General features: G+C 47.5%; 1 protein-coding gene across 1 annotated transcript in view; it reads left to right on the plus strand.

Moving 5' to 3' along the window:
• The window catches only part of LOC124709128, a 65,402-nt gene that overhangs the window by 17,447 nt on the left and 32,250 nt on the right, over positions 1–15,705 (plus strand). The gene's annotated exons all lie outside the window — the stretch shown is intronic.

The raw sequence follows: 15,705 nt of genomic DNA on the forward strand, positions 1-15,705 counted from the left end.
AAGCAAACACATTTTTTCTGAAATAAGATTGGTTTTGTTCAGGATTCTAGAACACCATATTATTCCCTACTCTTTTGTCTGAAAAGCCCTATTTTTCAATATAATCTCCGTTCAGTGCTGTGGTTTCACCTCACCCTACTAGGAGGGCCTGTATGCTCACTTGGTACCACTCCACTGGTCGACGACGGAGCCAATGTTTGGGTGCATCAATAGCTTCCCGACCATCCACGTCTGCTACCCGCGGAGTGCATCCTTTATCAGGCTGAACAGATGGAAGTCGGAAGGTGCGAGATCCGGGCTGTAGGGTGGATGAGGAAGTACAGTCCAGTGAAGATCTGTGAGACTCTGTGGACGCGCAGACTCGTGTGAGGCCTTGCGTTGTCGTTCGTTTGCGTTTTTGTGACGACAAACAAGTAGAAACCATTTCTTCAGTTTCCTGAGGGTAGCACAATACACCTCAGAGTTCATCGTTGTTTCCTGAGGGAGAGCATCAAACAGAACAGCCCCTGAGAGTATCACAAGACCTTCGCCACATGAGGGTATTTGAACGTTTTCTTAGCAGGGGCCGATGACCTCAGAAGTTTGGTCCCATAAGACCTTACCACAAATTTCCAACAAAAAATTTTCTTCGTGTCAGAAATTCCGCACAAATGGTTCTTCGTTGGCACAAACGGTTCTTCGTTGCCCTTTATGGTCTTCTGATAGGTTGCGAGGAACCCAGCAGGCATACGCATTTGAGTACTCCGGGTAGTGGATGAGTGTGTCTGCCCTACCGACAGAGACTTCCAGGTGTGGAGCGAGATGTTAGACTGTGATCCGTCGGTCAACTCGAAAGAGAGTGTCCGCACGTTCCAGCACTGCAGGAGTCCCAGCTGTGTGTAGTTGGCCGGCTTGCTGAAGACTGCACAAGTTTGCGGGACCTTGTTCCGATGATGACAGTCGCCTCGCTCAACGACTCTCTGTGCTTTTGTTCACTGCCAGGTCCCCGTAGACATTCTGCAGACGCCTATGAATACCTGCGATGGTCTGGTTTTCCGCGGAAAATGAAATTAAATGAAATGATAGTATGGCATTGTTGGTGACGCCACATCGGCGACTTGGGAGTCAATGATGATGAAGGACACACAACACCCAGTCCCTTGCCGGGAATCGAACCTGGGCCCACTGCGTGGTAGTCGGTAACGCTACCGCTACGCTACGGAGGCGGACTTTTCGCGAAAAGGAACTCAGTGAAAGCTCTCTTCTTGGACTCACCTTCATTGCTGACGCTATTTTGAAGGCTATGTAGGCCGGCCGGAGTGGCCGAGCAGGTCCTAGGCGCTACAGTCTGGGCCCGCGAGATCGCTGCGGTCGTAGGTTCGAATCCTGCCTCGGGCATGGATGTGTGTGGTGCCCTTAGGTTAGTTAGGTTTAAGTAGATCTAAGTTCTAGGGGACTGATGACCTTAGAAGTTAAGTCCCATAGCGCTCAGAGCCATTTGAAGGCTATGTATGGCGCCGCCACCTATCAGAACTTCATGAAACTATAGGGGCTGAAGCGAGAATATTCCACGATGTCCCGCAAAAAATTCTTCGTTGAAAACCGACATTGGTAGAGGAAAAAATGTGTTGCATTACTTATTGAACGCTCCCGTACATTCGTTTAGTTGTTCAGACACTTAAAATATTCCAATCCATACTGGGTGCAATCATGTAGCTGAGACAGTTTGTACAACCACACTGACGTGACATCTGAAGAAGACGAGGACACACTGCCCCCATGCCAACAGAGATCGGCGTCCGGCGACGGCCGCGACGCTACTTAGGACCCTGGATCGGCTTCCGACGTGGCGCTTCTCTGACCACCGCAACAGGTCTGCACCCAGAGACGAGAGGCTGGTGGCTTCGGAAGGGGTAGGGGGGGAGGATATAAAGGCGGTACCTAGCAGATACCAGTTCCTACGCTGAGGAGGACCCAGAGGACGAACTCACTTTTTGCCCCCGAGGACGTGGCAAAAGTAATTAGGTCTCTCCCCGCAAAAAAGGCGCCAGGACACGACAGCGTCACCAATCAGTTAGTCAAAAACCTCCCGCCCTCGGCGATCACACACCTCGCGAACGTCTTCAACGAGATTACTCGTTCGCGCGAGTTCCCAGTTTGCTGGAAACACGCGGAAGTGGTCGCGATACACAAACCAGGGAAAGACCCTCTATTCCCGCAGCGCTACAGGCCGATTAGCCTCTTGCCAACTCTTAGCAAGATCTATGAGCGCCTCGTGCTAAAACCGATACAGGAACATTTACCAGAGAGCAACTTCTGCCGGACTTCCAATTCGGATTCCGGCAGAACCACTCTGCCCCACAACAGATCAGCCGACCAGAGTGGCCGAGCGGTTCTAGGCGCTACAGTCTGGAACAGCGCGACCGCTACGGTCACAGGTTCGAATCCTGCCTCGGGCATGGATGTGTGTGATGTCCTTAGGTTAGTTAGGTTTGAGTAGTTCTAAGTTCTAGGGGACTGGTGCTCAGAACCATTTGAACCACAGCAGATCATGAGAGTGGTCGAAGCAGACACAGAGGGCTTCAACCACAGAGGATACTGCGGGATAGTGCTACTAGACGCAACCAAAGCCTTCGACTCCGTATGGCATAGAGGGCTACTCTACAGGTTATACACACAAGGGTTCCCCGGGAACATAGTTAAGCAGATCAAAAGCTATCTCACGAATAGGACCTTCTCTGTCAAAGTAGAAACCGCCACCTCCACCAAAAGACGTATTCGTGCTGGGGTACCACAGGGATCGGTCCAGGGCCCGTTTTGTACAGTCTGTACAGTGCGGACACTCCAACGGCCCCCTTGGTGCACACCGCACAGTACGCTGACGATATCGCCTTTTACACTCGTAATGCGAATAAGGGCCTGGTCATTCGTAGGCTACAAAGGGTTTTAGATGACACAGAAACCTGGACCCCTCGCTGGCGCATTACCATCAATTCTGAAAAGACGCAGGCAATGCTGATCATCCGGAGGCTTGGAAGGCGCGGACCTCCTCAACGCCCCCTCCCCCCTCCACCTTCACCTAAACGGAACTCAACTCCCCTGGCGCAGAACCGCCAAGTATCTTGGCGTAACCTTGGACTCTCGTCTTACATAGACGAGGTCCACAGGAAGGTCTGCGCCAGAATGCCCATTCTATACCCAATCCTCAACTCAACCAGTTCCCTTCCCTGCTCTGTGGGTGTGAACGTATACCAGGCCCTGTTACGGCCATTAATGGAGTATGCATGCCCTGTGTGGGGATACGCGGCGAAGCAGCACCTGGACAAACTCCAGAGGCTGCAGAACCGCGCCCTCAGGAGGGCACTGCACCTACCCCTCGGATTCCCTATTGACGATCTGCACGCCGCAGCTGAAATCCCACTCCTAAAAGAGCGCTTCCAAGATCTGGCAAGGGCCTTCTATGAAAGCTCTTCCAGGTCAGGAAACGTCCTCATCCACTCCCTAGGCCGGTATGACATGTCCCGTGACAAGCACAAACGACCAATTACGATTTTCGACGACTAAGTCGAAGAGAAAATCCCCACACCCAATTCCTGATCCTCTTCCCCCCCCCCTCCCCCACAATATCAATCATCTCGCCAACCCCAGGCAAGTACCAAACACATACAGAAGTACCAAGTGGAGTAAAAGCCGCAAGGCTACAAACTCCTCAAAACACTTCCCCAAAGAGGGGAAACTAACAGATGAGAGAGAGAGATACCAGCTAGTCATCAGGAACGTCTGAAGGTGGCAAGAACTAATATATCGCCTTTTGGACGAGCCGAGAATTGTTCAACATTTTCCTACGCTGGGAGAACCTAAAATCACAAAACAGCCTAGTATTTGTGACAAGCCAGGATACAGATGTCGTCGCTGCTCGTGTCATTCGCAGGAATTTAAGCTGTGCTCTTAGGTTCCTCGGAAAAAACGAGACAAATGTTTATGCCAACCAAGATTACATGTGAAGGCATAGCTTTACCTGTTACTACATAGTATGTATATTGATTTAATACATTAATCACACCTCGTTCTGCGTTCGTGATGTTGTGGCTGGTTGACTGGTCTCATATCTTGTGGTCTTACTCTGTGCTGTGATTGCATGACGAGATCACGTCCTCTGATTGGCTGGCAAAGCAAATAGCGCAACGCAAACTCGATTTCAGTGCTTGCGAAGCTAACATACCATTTTTGGTGGATTTCGAACTAATGCTTACGTATTGCGAAAGTAAGCAGTTTAAATGGGACACGGCATTAAGGAGCTCTCCAAAACGGGCCATTTTGGTACGGTATGTTGTAGCAAAGAGAAAGGAAGTGCGATACCGATACACAAAAACCTTTAAATTCTATTCTGTCATATGACGGTGTCATAACCGATTTTTTTTGGGGAGGGGGGGGGGGGGGAGTGGCTATGCGCATTCCTGTATAGCTTTTTTTGGTTGACATGTCACAAGGTGAGGTAATACGCGACTCCCGTGGACAGAATGCTCTCCGGACTATTGAATTAGGTTTTTTAGAAAGTTATTCTGTGGCTACGCAGGTAGATTACTGCAAGAACCAGTCAGTGGTCCGGGTGAAAGAATATGTTGGTGACAGGGAAATTTGTTTAACGACCTTGGACTAATTCACTTACCTGAAGCTGCAGCGCGAGGTGCTCCCTCGTTTGTGGCATTTTCTTTCGTGGAAATGCTCAAATGTTTCAGCATAGAACAAAAATTCTAAACAGAGGGAATGGGTACTACTAAAGCAATTAAAGTAACATAGTTCTTGTAATATCAACTCTGATCTGAAAATTGTTCTTTTAGGGGGCTGCACGGGGCTGCACTATTAAAAAATGGTTCAAATGGCTCTGAGCACTATGGGACTAAACGTCGGAGGTCATCAGTCCCCTAGGACTTAGAACTACTTAAACCTAACTAACCTAAGGACATTACACACATCCCTGCCTGAGGCAGGATTCGAACCTGCGACTGTAGCAGTCGCGCGGTTCCACGCTATAGCGCCTGGAACCGCTCGGCCACTCCGGCCGGCGGCTGCACTATTCTTGAACATAACTTGAAATCACTTTCACAGACAAACTACATAAGGCTATCGATCTCTTTCTCATGAGTGTTATCATGCTTTTCTGTTACGATACTCAATTCGTTTCTAAATATCGCAATGATTCGTTCATGGTCGCCGAATAATACACAGTATGGTATTTTCACTTTATCCATATGATACGGTTCGCTGTTTAATCATAAGGCTCAATGAGCGCAGCACCGCAGACTTATACAAATATAGGTTATAAACATTGCGAAGTGTCTTAAATTATGCACTGAAATTTATCGATTGTTCTATTACGCAGGACATATGTACGTGCACTACCAAACAGCTGCCTTTTTCCGCTTACAAGCATTTTAATATTATGCACTATGCTTGGACGAGCGAGCCAAGCTCCTCCATCTCTCAATATCGGAGGATCCACTCTCTGGATCCGCTTGGCGGTCGCCACTGATCCATCGGTACCTAGAAATGCACTGAGGTCAGAAAACTCATGGATACCTCCTTATGCCGTGCCGGACCTGCTTTTCCCAAACGTAGTGCAGCAACTCGACGTGGAATGGACTCAACAATTCTTTGGAGGACTCCCGCAGAAATAGTGAGCCATGCTTCCTCTATGGCCATCCAAAACTGCAAAAGTGTTACAGGTGCAGGATTTTGTTCACGGACTGATCTGTCGATTACGTCCCATAAATGCTACAGTCGAACCCTACTATCAGCTCATGTTACCATCCCACTACTTTCCAGTCGTCTCGGCTCCAACTGATGTGGTCACGGGGAGAGGAGAGGCGCTGCGGGAGATGTTGTGGTGTTAGGAAAGGAACTCGCGTCGATCGTCTGCTGCCATAGCCCAATGACGTCAAATGACAACTCTACACAAAAGCCGTTGCTCTCTGTCGTTAAGTGAAGGCCGTCAGTCACTCCTTCTCCGTGGTGAGAGCTAATGCCTGAAATCTGATATTCCCGGCACACTCTTGACATTGTGGACCTCGGAATACTGAATTACCTAAAGCTTTTCGAAACGTAATGCTCCATGCATCTAGCTCCTTCTACCATTCTGCGTTCAAGGCTGTTAATTCCCGTTGTGAGGCCATAAACACATCGGAAATCTTTTCACATGAATCACCTGAATATAAATAACATTTCCGCCATTGAACTGCCCTTTTATACTTTTTGTACGTGATACTACCGCCATCCGTATATGTGCATACTGCTATCCCATGATTTTGTCACCTCAGAGTATTTATAACGATGATGTGATACGGCCTCGTCACTTTTTTATGGAAATAAGTACACTCCTGGAAATGGAAAAAAGAACACATTGACACCGGTGTGTCAGACCCACCATACTTGCTCCGAGCACTGCGAGAGGGCTGTACAAGCAATGATCACACGCACGGCACAGCGGACACACCAGGAACCGCGGTGTTGGCCGTCGAATGGCGCTAGCTGCGCAGCATTTGTGCACCGCCGCCGTCAGTGTCAGCCAGTTTGCCGTGGCATACGGAGCTCCATCGCAGTCTTTTAACACTGGTAGCATGCCGCGACAGCGTGGACGTGAACCGTATGTGCAGTTGACGGACTTTGAGCGAGGGCGTATAGTGGGCATGCGGGAGGCCGGGTGGACGTACCGCCGAATTGCTCAACACGTGGGGCGTGAGGTCTCCACAGTACATCGATGTTGTCGCCAGTGGTCGGCGGAAGGTGCACGTGCCCGTCGACCTGGGACCGGACCGCAGCGACGAACGGATGCACGCCAAGACCGTAGGATCCTACGCAGTGCCGTAGGGGACCGCACCGCCACTTCCCAGCAAATTAGGGACACTGTTGCTCCTGGGGTATCGGCGAGGACCATTCGCAACCGTCTCCATGAAGCTGGGCTACGGTCCCGCACACCGTTAGGCCGTCTTCCGCTCACGCCCCAACATCGTGCAGCCCGCCTCCAGTGGTGTCGCGACAGGCGTGAATGGAGGGCCGAATGGAGACGTGTCGTCTTCAGCGATGAGAGTCGCTTCTGCCTTGGTGCCAATTATGGTCGTATGCGTGTTTGGCGCCATGCAGGTAAGCGCCACAATCAGGACTGCATACGACCGAGGCACACAGGGCCAACACCCGGCATCATGGTGTGGGGAGCGATCTCCTACACTGGCCGTACACCACTGGTGATCGTCGAGGGGACACTGAATAGTGCACGGTACATCCAAACCGTCATCGAACCCATCGTTCTACCATTCCTAGACCGGCAATGGAACTTGCTGTTCCAACAGGACAATGCACGTCCGCATGTATCCCGTGCCACCCAACGTGCTCTAGAAGGTGTAAGTCAACTACCCTGGCCAGCAAGATCTCCGGATCTGTCCCCCATTGAGCATGTTTGGGACTGGATGAAGCGTCGTCTCACGCGGTCTGCACGTCCAGCACGAACGCTGGTCCAACTGAGGCGCCAGGTGGAAATGGCATGGCAAGCCGTTCCACAGGACTACATCCAGCATCTCTACGATCGTCTCCATGGGAGAATAGCAGCCTGCATTGCTGCGAAAGGTGGATATACACTGTACTAGTGCCGACATTGTGCATGCTCTGTTGCCTGTGTCTATGTGCCTGTGGTTCTGTCAGTGTGATCATGTGATGTATCTGACCCCAGGAATGTGTCAATAAAGTTTCCCCTTCCTGGAACAATGAATTCACGGTGTTCTTATTTCAATTTCCAGGAGTGTATTTAAATACATAAAAGCCGAAAAAATTGGAACTTATTAAAAGTGTAAGAAGAAGTGAGGTAACATTTAAAGTTGTTTCAGGGGAGATGCACATGAAACCTATAGGCCCTTTACCCCAGTGGAATGAATAAATTTGGTTCGATTGTTTGGAGGCAAGAGGTGTACACCATAAACCGCAACATACTGAAAACACTATAAGAAAAACACTAATAAAAGCCATTTTTTGGAAAACAAACACATGAAGAAAGGAGGTCTGAGAAACTGGACACTATATATTACGGAAGGAATTAGAAACTTCTGGAATGTGTATGAGATATAAGTAGCGAGTTTTGCGATAAAGAACGAAGGATAATATAGAAACACTAAACATACAGGTCTGTTGTAAGGGTCACCGATCATACCTTATAATATCATAAATAATTTTCATTTCCCAGAAGCTCACTTTAGTTGACGAGGTCGATTTCTAGATTGAATGGGTATAAACGTTTTTACTTCTAATTCTGTGTTAGTTTGTATTTCACTCTCATTTAGATTTATATGAAGCTTAGACACAGTTAAACACAATAACAGCAAAATTTCAAAATCAGATTCTAGTAAGACTTACGTCCAATAAATGTTTGCTTTTAGAAAATTCGCACCAGTAATGCTTATCCAGCGCAGCAGTTTACTTCAACGTTCGTCTCCATGCGAGCTACCAACAAGCGTAAAGTTTCTCCCTGCTCCTCCCTACAAAACATGGTTTATTAGCAATACAGAAATTTTAACCTCACTATAATCTTGCAGTGTTTTCACAATGTGATCCTACACATACTACTGAAATACGAGGTCTGTTCAGAAAATAACGAACATTCTAAATTACGCCCCACTGTAGCTATTTAGAGATATGCGGCGAGAAGGTTGTCTTGCGCATTATCTTCTTTATAAGGACGTTTTCTTGGAGAGTTGATATCTTGTGTGGTTTTCGTGATATTTTTGATTGGAAAGTGTTTAAGTTTTCCTGGAGAGTTTTGAAATGTACTCTTTCTGTCTGAACAAAACATCGCAAAAGTCGAGACGCTGTAAGAAGTTCCCTGACAGCTCGCAGCGCCGACGCCAGCTTTCAGCTATTAAGCGCTAACGGCTGCAGGCGAAAACAGTAGCCGGCTACAGAGCTGTCAGCCCACCGCACCTGTCAGGGGTCAACTTACGCCGACTCAGCTATAGGGAAAACTTTTACAGAAACGTTCCCGCTTTTGAATGAGGCTTACGGAGGTCATATGGAGTATTACAAATGGTTTCCACTATTTAAAAGTGGTCGTCAGTCAATTAAAGATGATCGTCAATCAGGAAGGCTTTCCACTTCGACAGATGACTCACCCATTCAGGAAATCAACGATTTGGTACGTGAAAATCGCCGATTGACTGTCAGAGAAACTGCAGAAGAGGCTAATCTTTCAGCTGTGTCGTAATATGAAATTTTGATTGAAAAAGTGAACATTCCTTGAGCTGCAGCAAAATTTATTCCTGGCTTGCTGGCAGGATAGCAGAAAGAAAACCGAGTGGACATTTGTCAGGAACTTCTTCAACTAGCAAATGGCGATGAAACGTTCATGAAAAGGATCATAGAGGGAGACGAAAGCTGGGCTTACGGCTACGACATTAAGACAAAAGTTCAGTCATCACAATGGCTTGGCAAAGGACCCTCACACCCCTAGACAACCCGTCAGTCTCGATCCTGTGTCAAAGAGATGGTTTCTGTTTTTTCATCTTTCATGGAATTGTGCATTGATTCTTGCCTCAAGGTGAATGAGTACCCGAATATTCTAGCAAGGCGTTTTGCAGCGGTTACGTGAAAAATACGCGCCGCGCGGGATTAGGCGAGCGGTCTGAGGCGCTGCAGTCACGGACTGTGCGGCTGGTCCCGGCGGAGGTTCGAGTCCTCCCTCGGGCATGGGTGTGTGGTTTGTCCTTAGGATAATTTAGATCAAGTAGTGTGTAAGCGTAGGGACTGATGACCTTAGCAGTTAAGTCCCATAGGATTTCACACACATTTGAACATTTTTTTTGGAAAAATCCGCAAAAAGAGACCAGAGTTGCGGCAAGTCAACTCATGGTTCTTGCACCATGACAATGCAGCCGCACATTCAGCTTTCTCCATGCACCGTCCTTACTGGCCACACCTGGGTCCTTCAGATTTCTTGTTATTCCCAAAACTAAAATCGTTACTGTAAGGACGCCGTTTCAGATATTGATGACATCAAAGCAAATTCGTCACCGACCTTAAAGAACATCTCAAATGAAGCTATCCAGGACTGCTTCGCAAAGTGGAAACACAGCTGGATAAAGTGTGTGATTAGGGGAGGGAAGTACTTTGAAGGCGACAAGGACCAATGATCTGCAAAATTAATAACGAGCTTTAAAAAAATAAAGTTATTTTTTTCTCAACAGACCTTGTTTTTACGTTATACGTCTTAATACAGAACATGAAGAATTTATCTGTAGTTAATACAAAAGTATACACGGTCCAGTCACATTGTGACCACCGCCTATGATCGACATCAATGTGCCGTATCACTCACAGACTGCTGCTGGCAGCACTAGCAGTGTAGGGTATATAGAGTGTGTCGCGAAAGGGGGGGGAGGGGAGGGCACGGAAATCAGTGCAGTTTTTGACATAATGTGAAACGAAGCGATTTATCTGACCTCCAAAAGGGTACGATCACTGGCTATCGGGCCAAGGGTGGAAGCAGTTTCGAAACGCCTATGTTTGGGCTTTCGAACCAATGGTGGAAGCATTTGCGAAACGGCAACGTTTATAAACTGTTCGCGTGCTGCCATGGTTAAAGAATACCGTGCATGGCAAAATGGCGCTATCCAAAACTAGTGCCGATTTAACTGTTGTTCAGCACAGGCCATAGATGACAGGGGTGAATAACGGCTGCGGAGATGTGTATGGGCAAATAGACGTGAAACTGTTGAAACGACTGACCGTCCAGATGAGCCAAGGGCCTACGAACAATGTCTCCTCAACGACTGTAGAGCGAACGTCGTTGCTAATGGGCCTCTACAGCAGGCGCCTGATTCACGCACCCATGCTGACAGCTGTTCATCGGCGACGAAAGCCGGGATCTGCACGCCAGTACCGCAACTGGACGTCCACTGAGTGGCGACAGGTGTTTTTTTTTTCAGACGAATCGCGTTTTATGCTCTATCGGACGGATGACCGGTGTCGTGTACGGCGTGAAACGTCTGGAAGCAAAGGGAGCAGGCTGGAACAGGGAGCGTTATGTTCTGGGAAAGTTTTCCTGGCACTGCCTGGATGGTCTCGCCAATCTGGAAGGCACCATGGATTAAAATGAATACGTTTCTATCCTTGGGGACTGTGTCAACCCCCACGTGTAGTTTGTTCTTCCTTGGCAGGATGGCATTTACCAGCAGGGCAATGCAATGTGTGACGCAGCTCGCAGTGTATGTGGATTGTTCGAAGAGCAACAGGATGAGTTTACTGCGCTCCACTGGCCACGAAACTCCTCGGATTTAAACGCAATCGAGAATCTGTGGGACCACCTCGATTGGGCTGCTTATGCCATGGTTCACCAACTGAGAAACCTAGCGCAGCTGGCCAAGGTACTGGAGTACGAGTGGCTCCACATCCACCTTCCAGATGCTCACTGCCTCTCTTTGTCCATATGTCGCAGCCGATCGCCCTGTAAAATGTGTGTCTTCAGGCTTTTGGCAGTGTTTACACGCACAAATGTGATATAAACCATCAAGTCACATTAATGTGAATTAATACACTCGATTTAAAAGTAAAAATTTTCGTACTGACCCTAAAGTGTTATTTATTGTCGCCCCAGACAAAAGATTAATCAGTTCCAGAAGATACCACACTAATCATGTGTAGCCTTGACAATGGCCTCAATTCTGCGAGGAAAAGATCGACGAGTTTTCTCGGGTAATTCATATATAGCTGAAGGCATTCACTGATGATCCAATCATTTATAGCAAATTGTGGGGTTGTTGACTGCTGGGTTTCACCTCCTGTTCCAAATTAAGGTGCAGTGATTTAGCAGACCAGTCGAGGTGTGATAAGGCGCTTGATAATTCGTCATCGTGGGAGTGACCACAGCATACTCGACATAGAGTAATGCAACACATTTTTTTTCCTGAAAGCAGGATGGTTTTATTCAGGATTCCAACATACCACATTTTTCCCAACTCTTTTGGCTACAAAACCCTATATTTCAACATAATCCCCGTTTAATGAGACGACCTTAGCCACCAGGCGGGGAGGGCCTATTTGCCCGCATCGTACTACTCTAATGGTCTTGCTGCACCAATAACCTCCCCATCACTCATGTACTGCTTCCAGCAGAATGCATCCTTCATTGAGACAAATAGATGGAAGTCGGAAGGTACGAGATCCGGGATGTAGGGTGGATGTTTCTTGTTCGAAGTGATAAACACATGTTTCATCGCTTGTGATGGTGTTCGACAAAATATCGTCACGATCAGCCTCGTTACGTGCAAGCAATTCCGCACAGATGTTCCCTTGTTGCTCTTTATAGTCTTAAGCGGCGAGGAACCCAGCGGGCACGCCCCTTTGAGTACCCCAATTGGTGGACGGGTGTGCCAACAGTACGAACAGAAACGTCCAGTTAAACAGCGAAGGGTTTGATTGTGAACAGTCGATCACTCCGAATGTGCGTCCGCACGTTCCAATATTGCAGGAGTCACATCTGTGTGCGCCAGCCGGTGTGCAAAAGATCTGAGAGGTTTGCGAGATTTTGTTACGAAAATGACAAACACCTCGCCCAACCACTCATCATGCTTTTGTTCACTGCCATGTCTCCGTAGACATTCTGCAAGTGCGTATGAATATCTGCGAAGCTCTGGTTTTCCGCCAAAAGAAACTCTATGACACCTCTCTGTTGGAACGCACCTGCACTGCTGACGCCATTTTGAAGGCTAAGTATAGCGCCGCCAGCTATCGAAACTTCATGAAACTGGAGGGGCCGAAGCAGGAATATTCTACGATGTCCCGCAACAAATTCCGCTTTTTCCAACCGAAACTGGCCGATAAGAAATTTGTTGCATTACTTATTGAACGCCGCCTGTAGAAAAAAGGACAACTCTCGGTAACTGAGAATACTGAACCGCCCTACTTCATGTTTGGGGTAATCTGAATACGAGAGTCCAAATCATGATAAGAAAAACACGTCCAAAACATGACAGCCATCCCCAGCTTAACATGTACCGTCCACACACTGCGGATAAAACATGCCATTGGACCGTCGATGCACTCTACAGCTTTCATCATTTGAAAATTCGCAAAATTGTTACTCGTCGGGCCATACTACACGCCTCCATCCACCTACTGTCCAGTTTGTGTGTTGTCTGTCGCACTGAATACGCGCAACTTTAAGTGGCTCTATGGGTAACGGCCTTTTGTGAGGTATCCGAATCGAAATGTCCAGTATGTGCACTTGCCTCCGCAATGGTTGGGGTGGATCTGCGTTCATTGACAATCAGCAGTTCGTGTCGGGTTTGAAACCAATTGTTATTGGAAAGGCGTGATGCGAGTCTCTGGTCCCTGTCGGTTAGGGAATTTTTGCTTCTCTTAAGTTGCATTACATGTGTGCGAGCTGTACACAGTTCCTTGTAGGAACGTTGGACGGTCTTCTTTAATACATCAAAAGATCCACCAACTTCATTTAAGGCACTACCATCGGTACTTCCAGACACGACAGCTCCTTTCTGCTATTCTTTCACGATCCATCATACTACGTTGAATCTATACAACTAGCGAAAACACATCACTTCATTGTCACGAGTTATGCCAATGGTGGAGGGTCACGTGACTTACTGGTACCAATCATGCACCATCTATAGCGTTCCTGAGCGACCAGTGTGCTCTCATAAAGGGGCAACAATTTTTTTGTTCCATAAGGCAACAGACGATTTTTTTTGTTACAGGCTTTGTTGAAATAAAGTTCCAGTTCCATACGCTACACACCGACGTAGGATGTTCACACGAACATGTCTAGATGAAAGGCTTATCTACAATTCTGAACAAATTAATTCTACCAAATGACCCAAGTAATCAGACTGGCAGATATCTCGAACCATGGCCAGCTTCTCATCTCTGTAAGAGCTTATTTACACTATCTGATCAAAACTGACACCTATAGTGAACACCCTTCCCCTTTATGTCGGCTTGGACACTGCTGGGAACACTTTCAATGAGGTGTCTGGAGGTCTGTGATACTCTTCAAGATCCGAAATCCGAGAATGCAGTCATTCTAGACGCTGGGATCTGGAGCGAAGTCGACATTCTAACTCTGCCCAAAGGTGTTCCATTGCTTTCCTGCCGGGACTCTGGGCAGGCCAGACCATTTCGAGAATGATATTGTCCACAAAACGTTGCCTCACGCATGCTAATTTATGGCAGGATGCATTGTCACACTGTTACGATCATCGTCTCCGAAGTGTTCCTCTACTGTGCACAATATCCAATACGGTAAAAGGTGTTAACATCTTCCACATTTAGCCCTTTTTTAAGCGCAATAAGGGGACCACATCCTAACCACGAAAAACACCACCATACCACACTTCACCTTGTCCGTATCTCACTGTTGTTACAACATGTGATGGCACGTAACGTTCTCCAGGATTCCGCCAAACCCAGACCCTTCCATCGGATTGCGACAGGGATCCAGCCATCCACTGTCAAACAGGGTCGCTCTTTGCTCCACCTCAGCTTCGCTCAGGATTGATTACAGAAATGTGTGGCTTATAAGGAGCTGCTCGACCGATCTGCCCAGTTCTTTTTAAAGCCCTACACACATCACGCTAGTTGAACTGTTGGTGGCACTTTGGAACTCACGAGCGATTGATTTCATGCAATTTCTTAAAACTGCCCACCACACTGCTGTCCCACATAAGGTTTTCCTGGTTTGGGTTTAGCTGTGGTTGTTTCTTCGCGTTTCCACTTCGCAATCATGTCATAGGAATCGACTTGCAGAACTGCAGGTAGGCTGAAATGTACTTGATGTATTCGTTACCCAGGCGACACCCAGTGACTAGTCCACATTCGAATGTTCGAAGTTGCTAAGCTCTCCTGACCGACCCATTCTGCTGTTATCGCTGCACTACTTGCACAGTCGCCGCCTCCTTTTATACTGGCGGGACTGCCTCTCATCACATTTAGTGGCCAATTCTGCATTACCTAGAGGTGTTCGGATACTTTTGATTAGGTAGTGTAGATACTGTACGAGGTGCGCCAATAAAGTAAGGAGACTGATTTTCTTTGCAAGATGTGGCAACCCTGCAGGCTTGCGTAGGTACAATATCTTTGACCTTGGTCTATAAGCTGCTTCTAGTCCAAGCGGCACATCGATACAACTGCTCAGTCGTGAGTTGTGATGTAATAAGTTAACACGTGTTTGTGTCTCTTGTCACGGAAATGGAACCGCATAATATTGCGCAACGGTATGCCACTTCTTTTTGCATTAAATTCTGTGAAAACATGACGACAACTTACGGTAAGCTTCAGAAGGCTTTTCGAGAGGAGGTTATGTCAAGAGCTCAAGTTTTTCGTTATTATAAAATGTTTAATGAAGGCAGAACGAATGTTGAAGATGAAGACCGCAGTGGACGACCATCAACCTCACGGACAGATGTCAACTTGGCCAGGGTGCATGAACTCGTACGATCTGATCGAAGATTATCCGTGAAAATGATTGCAGAAGAACTGATCATCAACTGTCTAATAATAACTGAAGATCGTGGTATGAGAAAGATTTGCGCAAAAATGGTCCCCAAAAACCTCACACCACAACAACGAGAAACACGGAAAAATGTGGCAGCCGATCTGTTAGAGCAAACGGAAATCAATCCAGAATTGTTGAGCCGTGTTATCATTGGTGATGAAAGTTGGTTTTTTGTCAGT

This window comes from Schistocerca piceifrons, chromosome 7 (assembly GCF_021461385.2).
Source record: "Schistocerca piceifrons isolate TAMUIC-IGC-003096 chromosome 7, iqSchPice1.1, whole genome shotgun sequence".
Lineage (NCBI taxonomy): Eukaryota > Metazoa > Arthropoda > Insecta > Orthoptera > Acrididae > Schistocerca > Schistocerca piceifrons.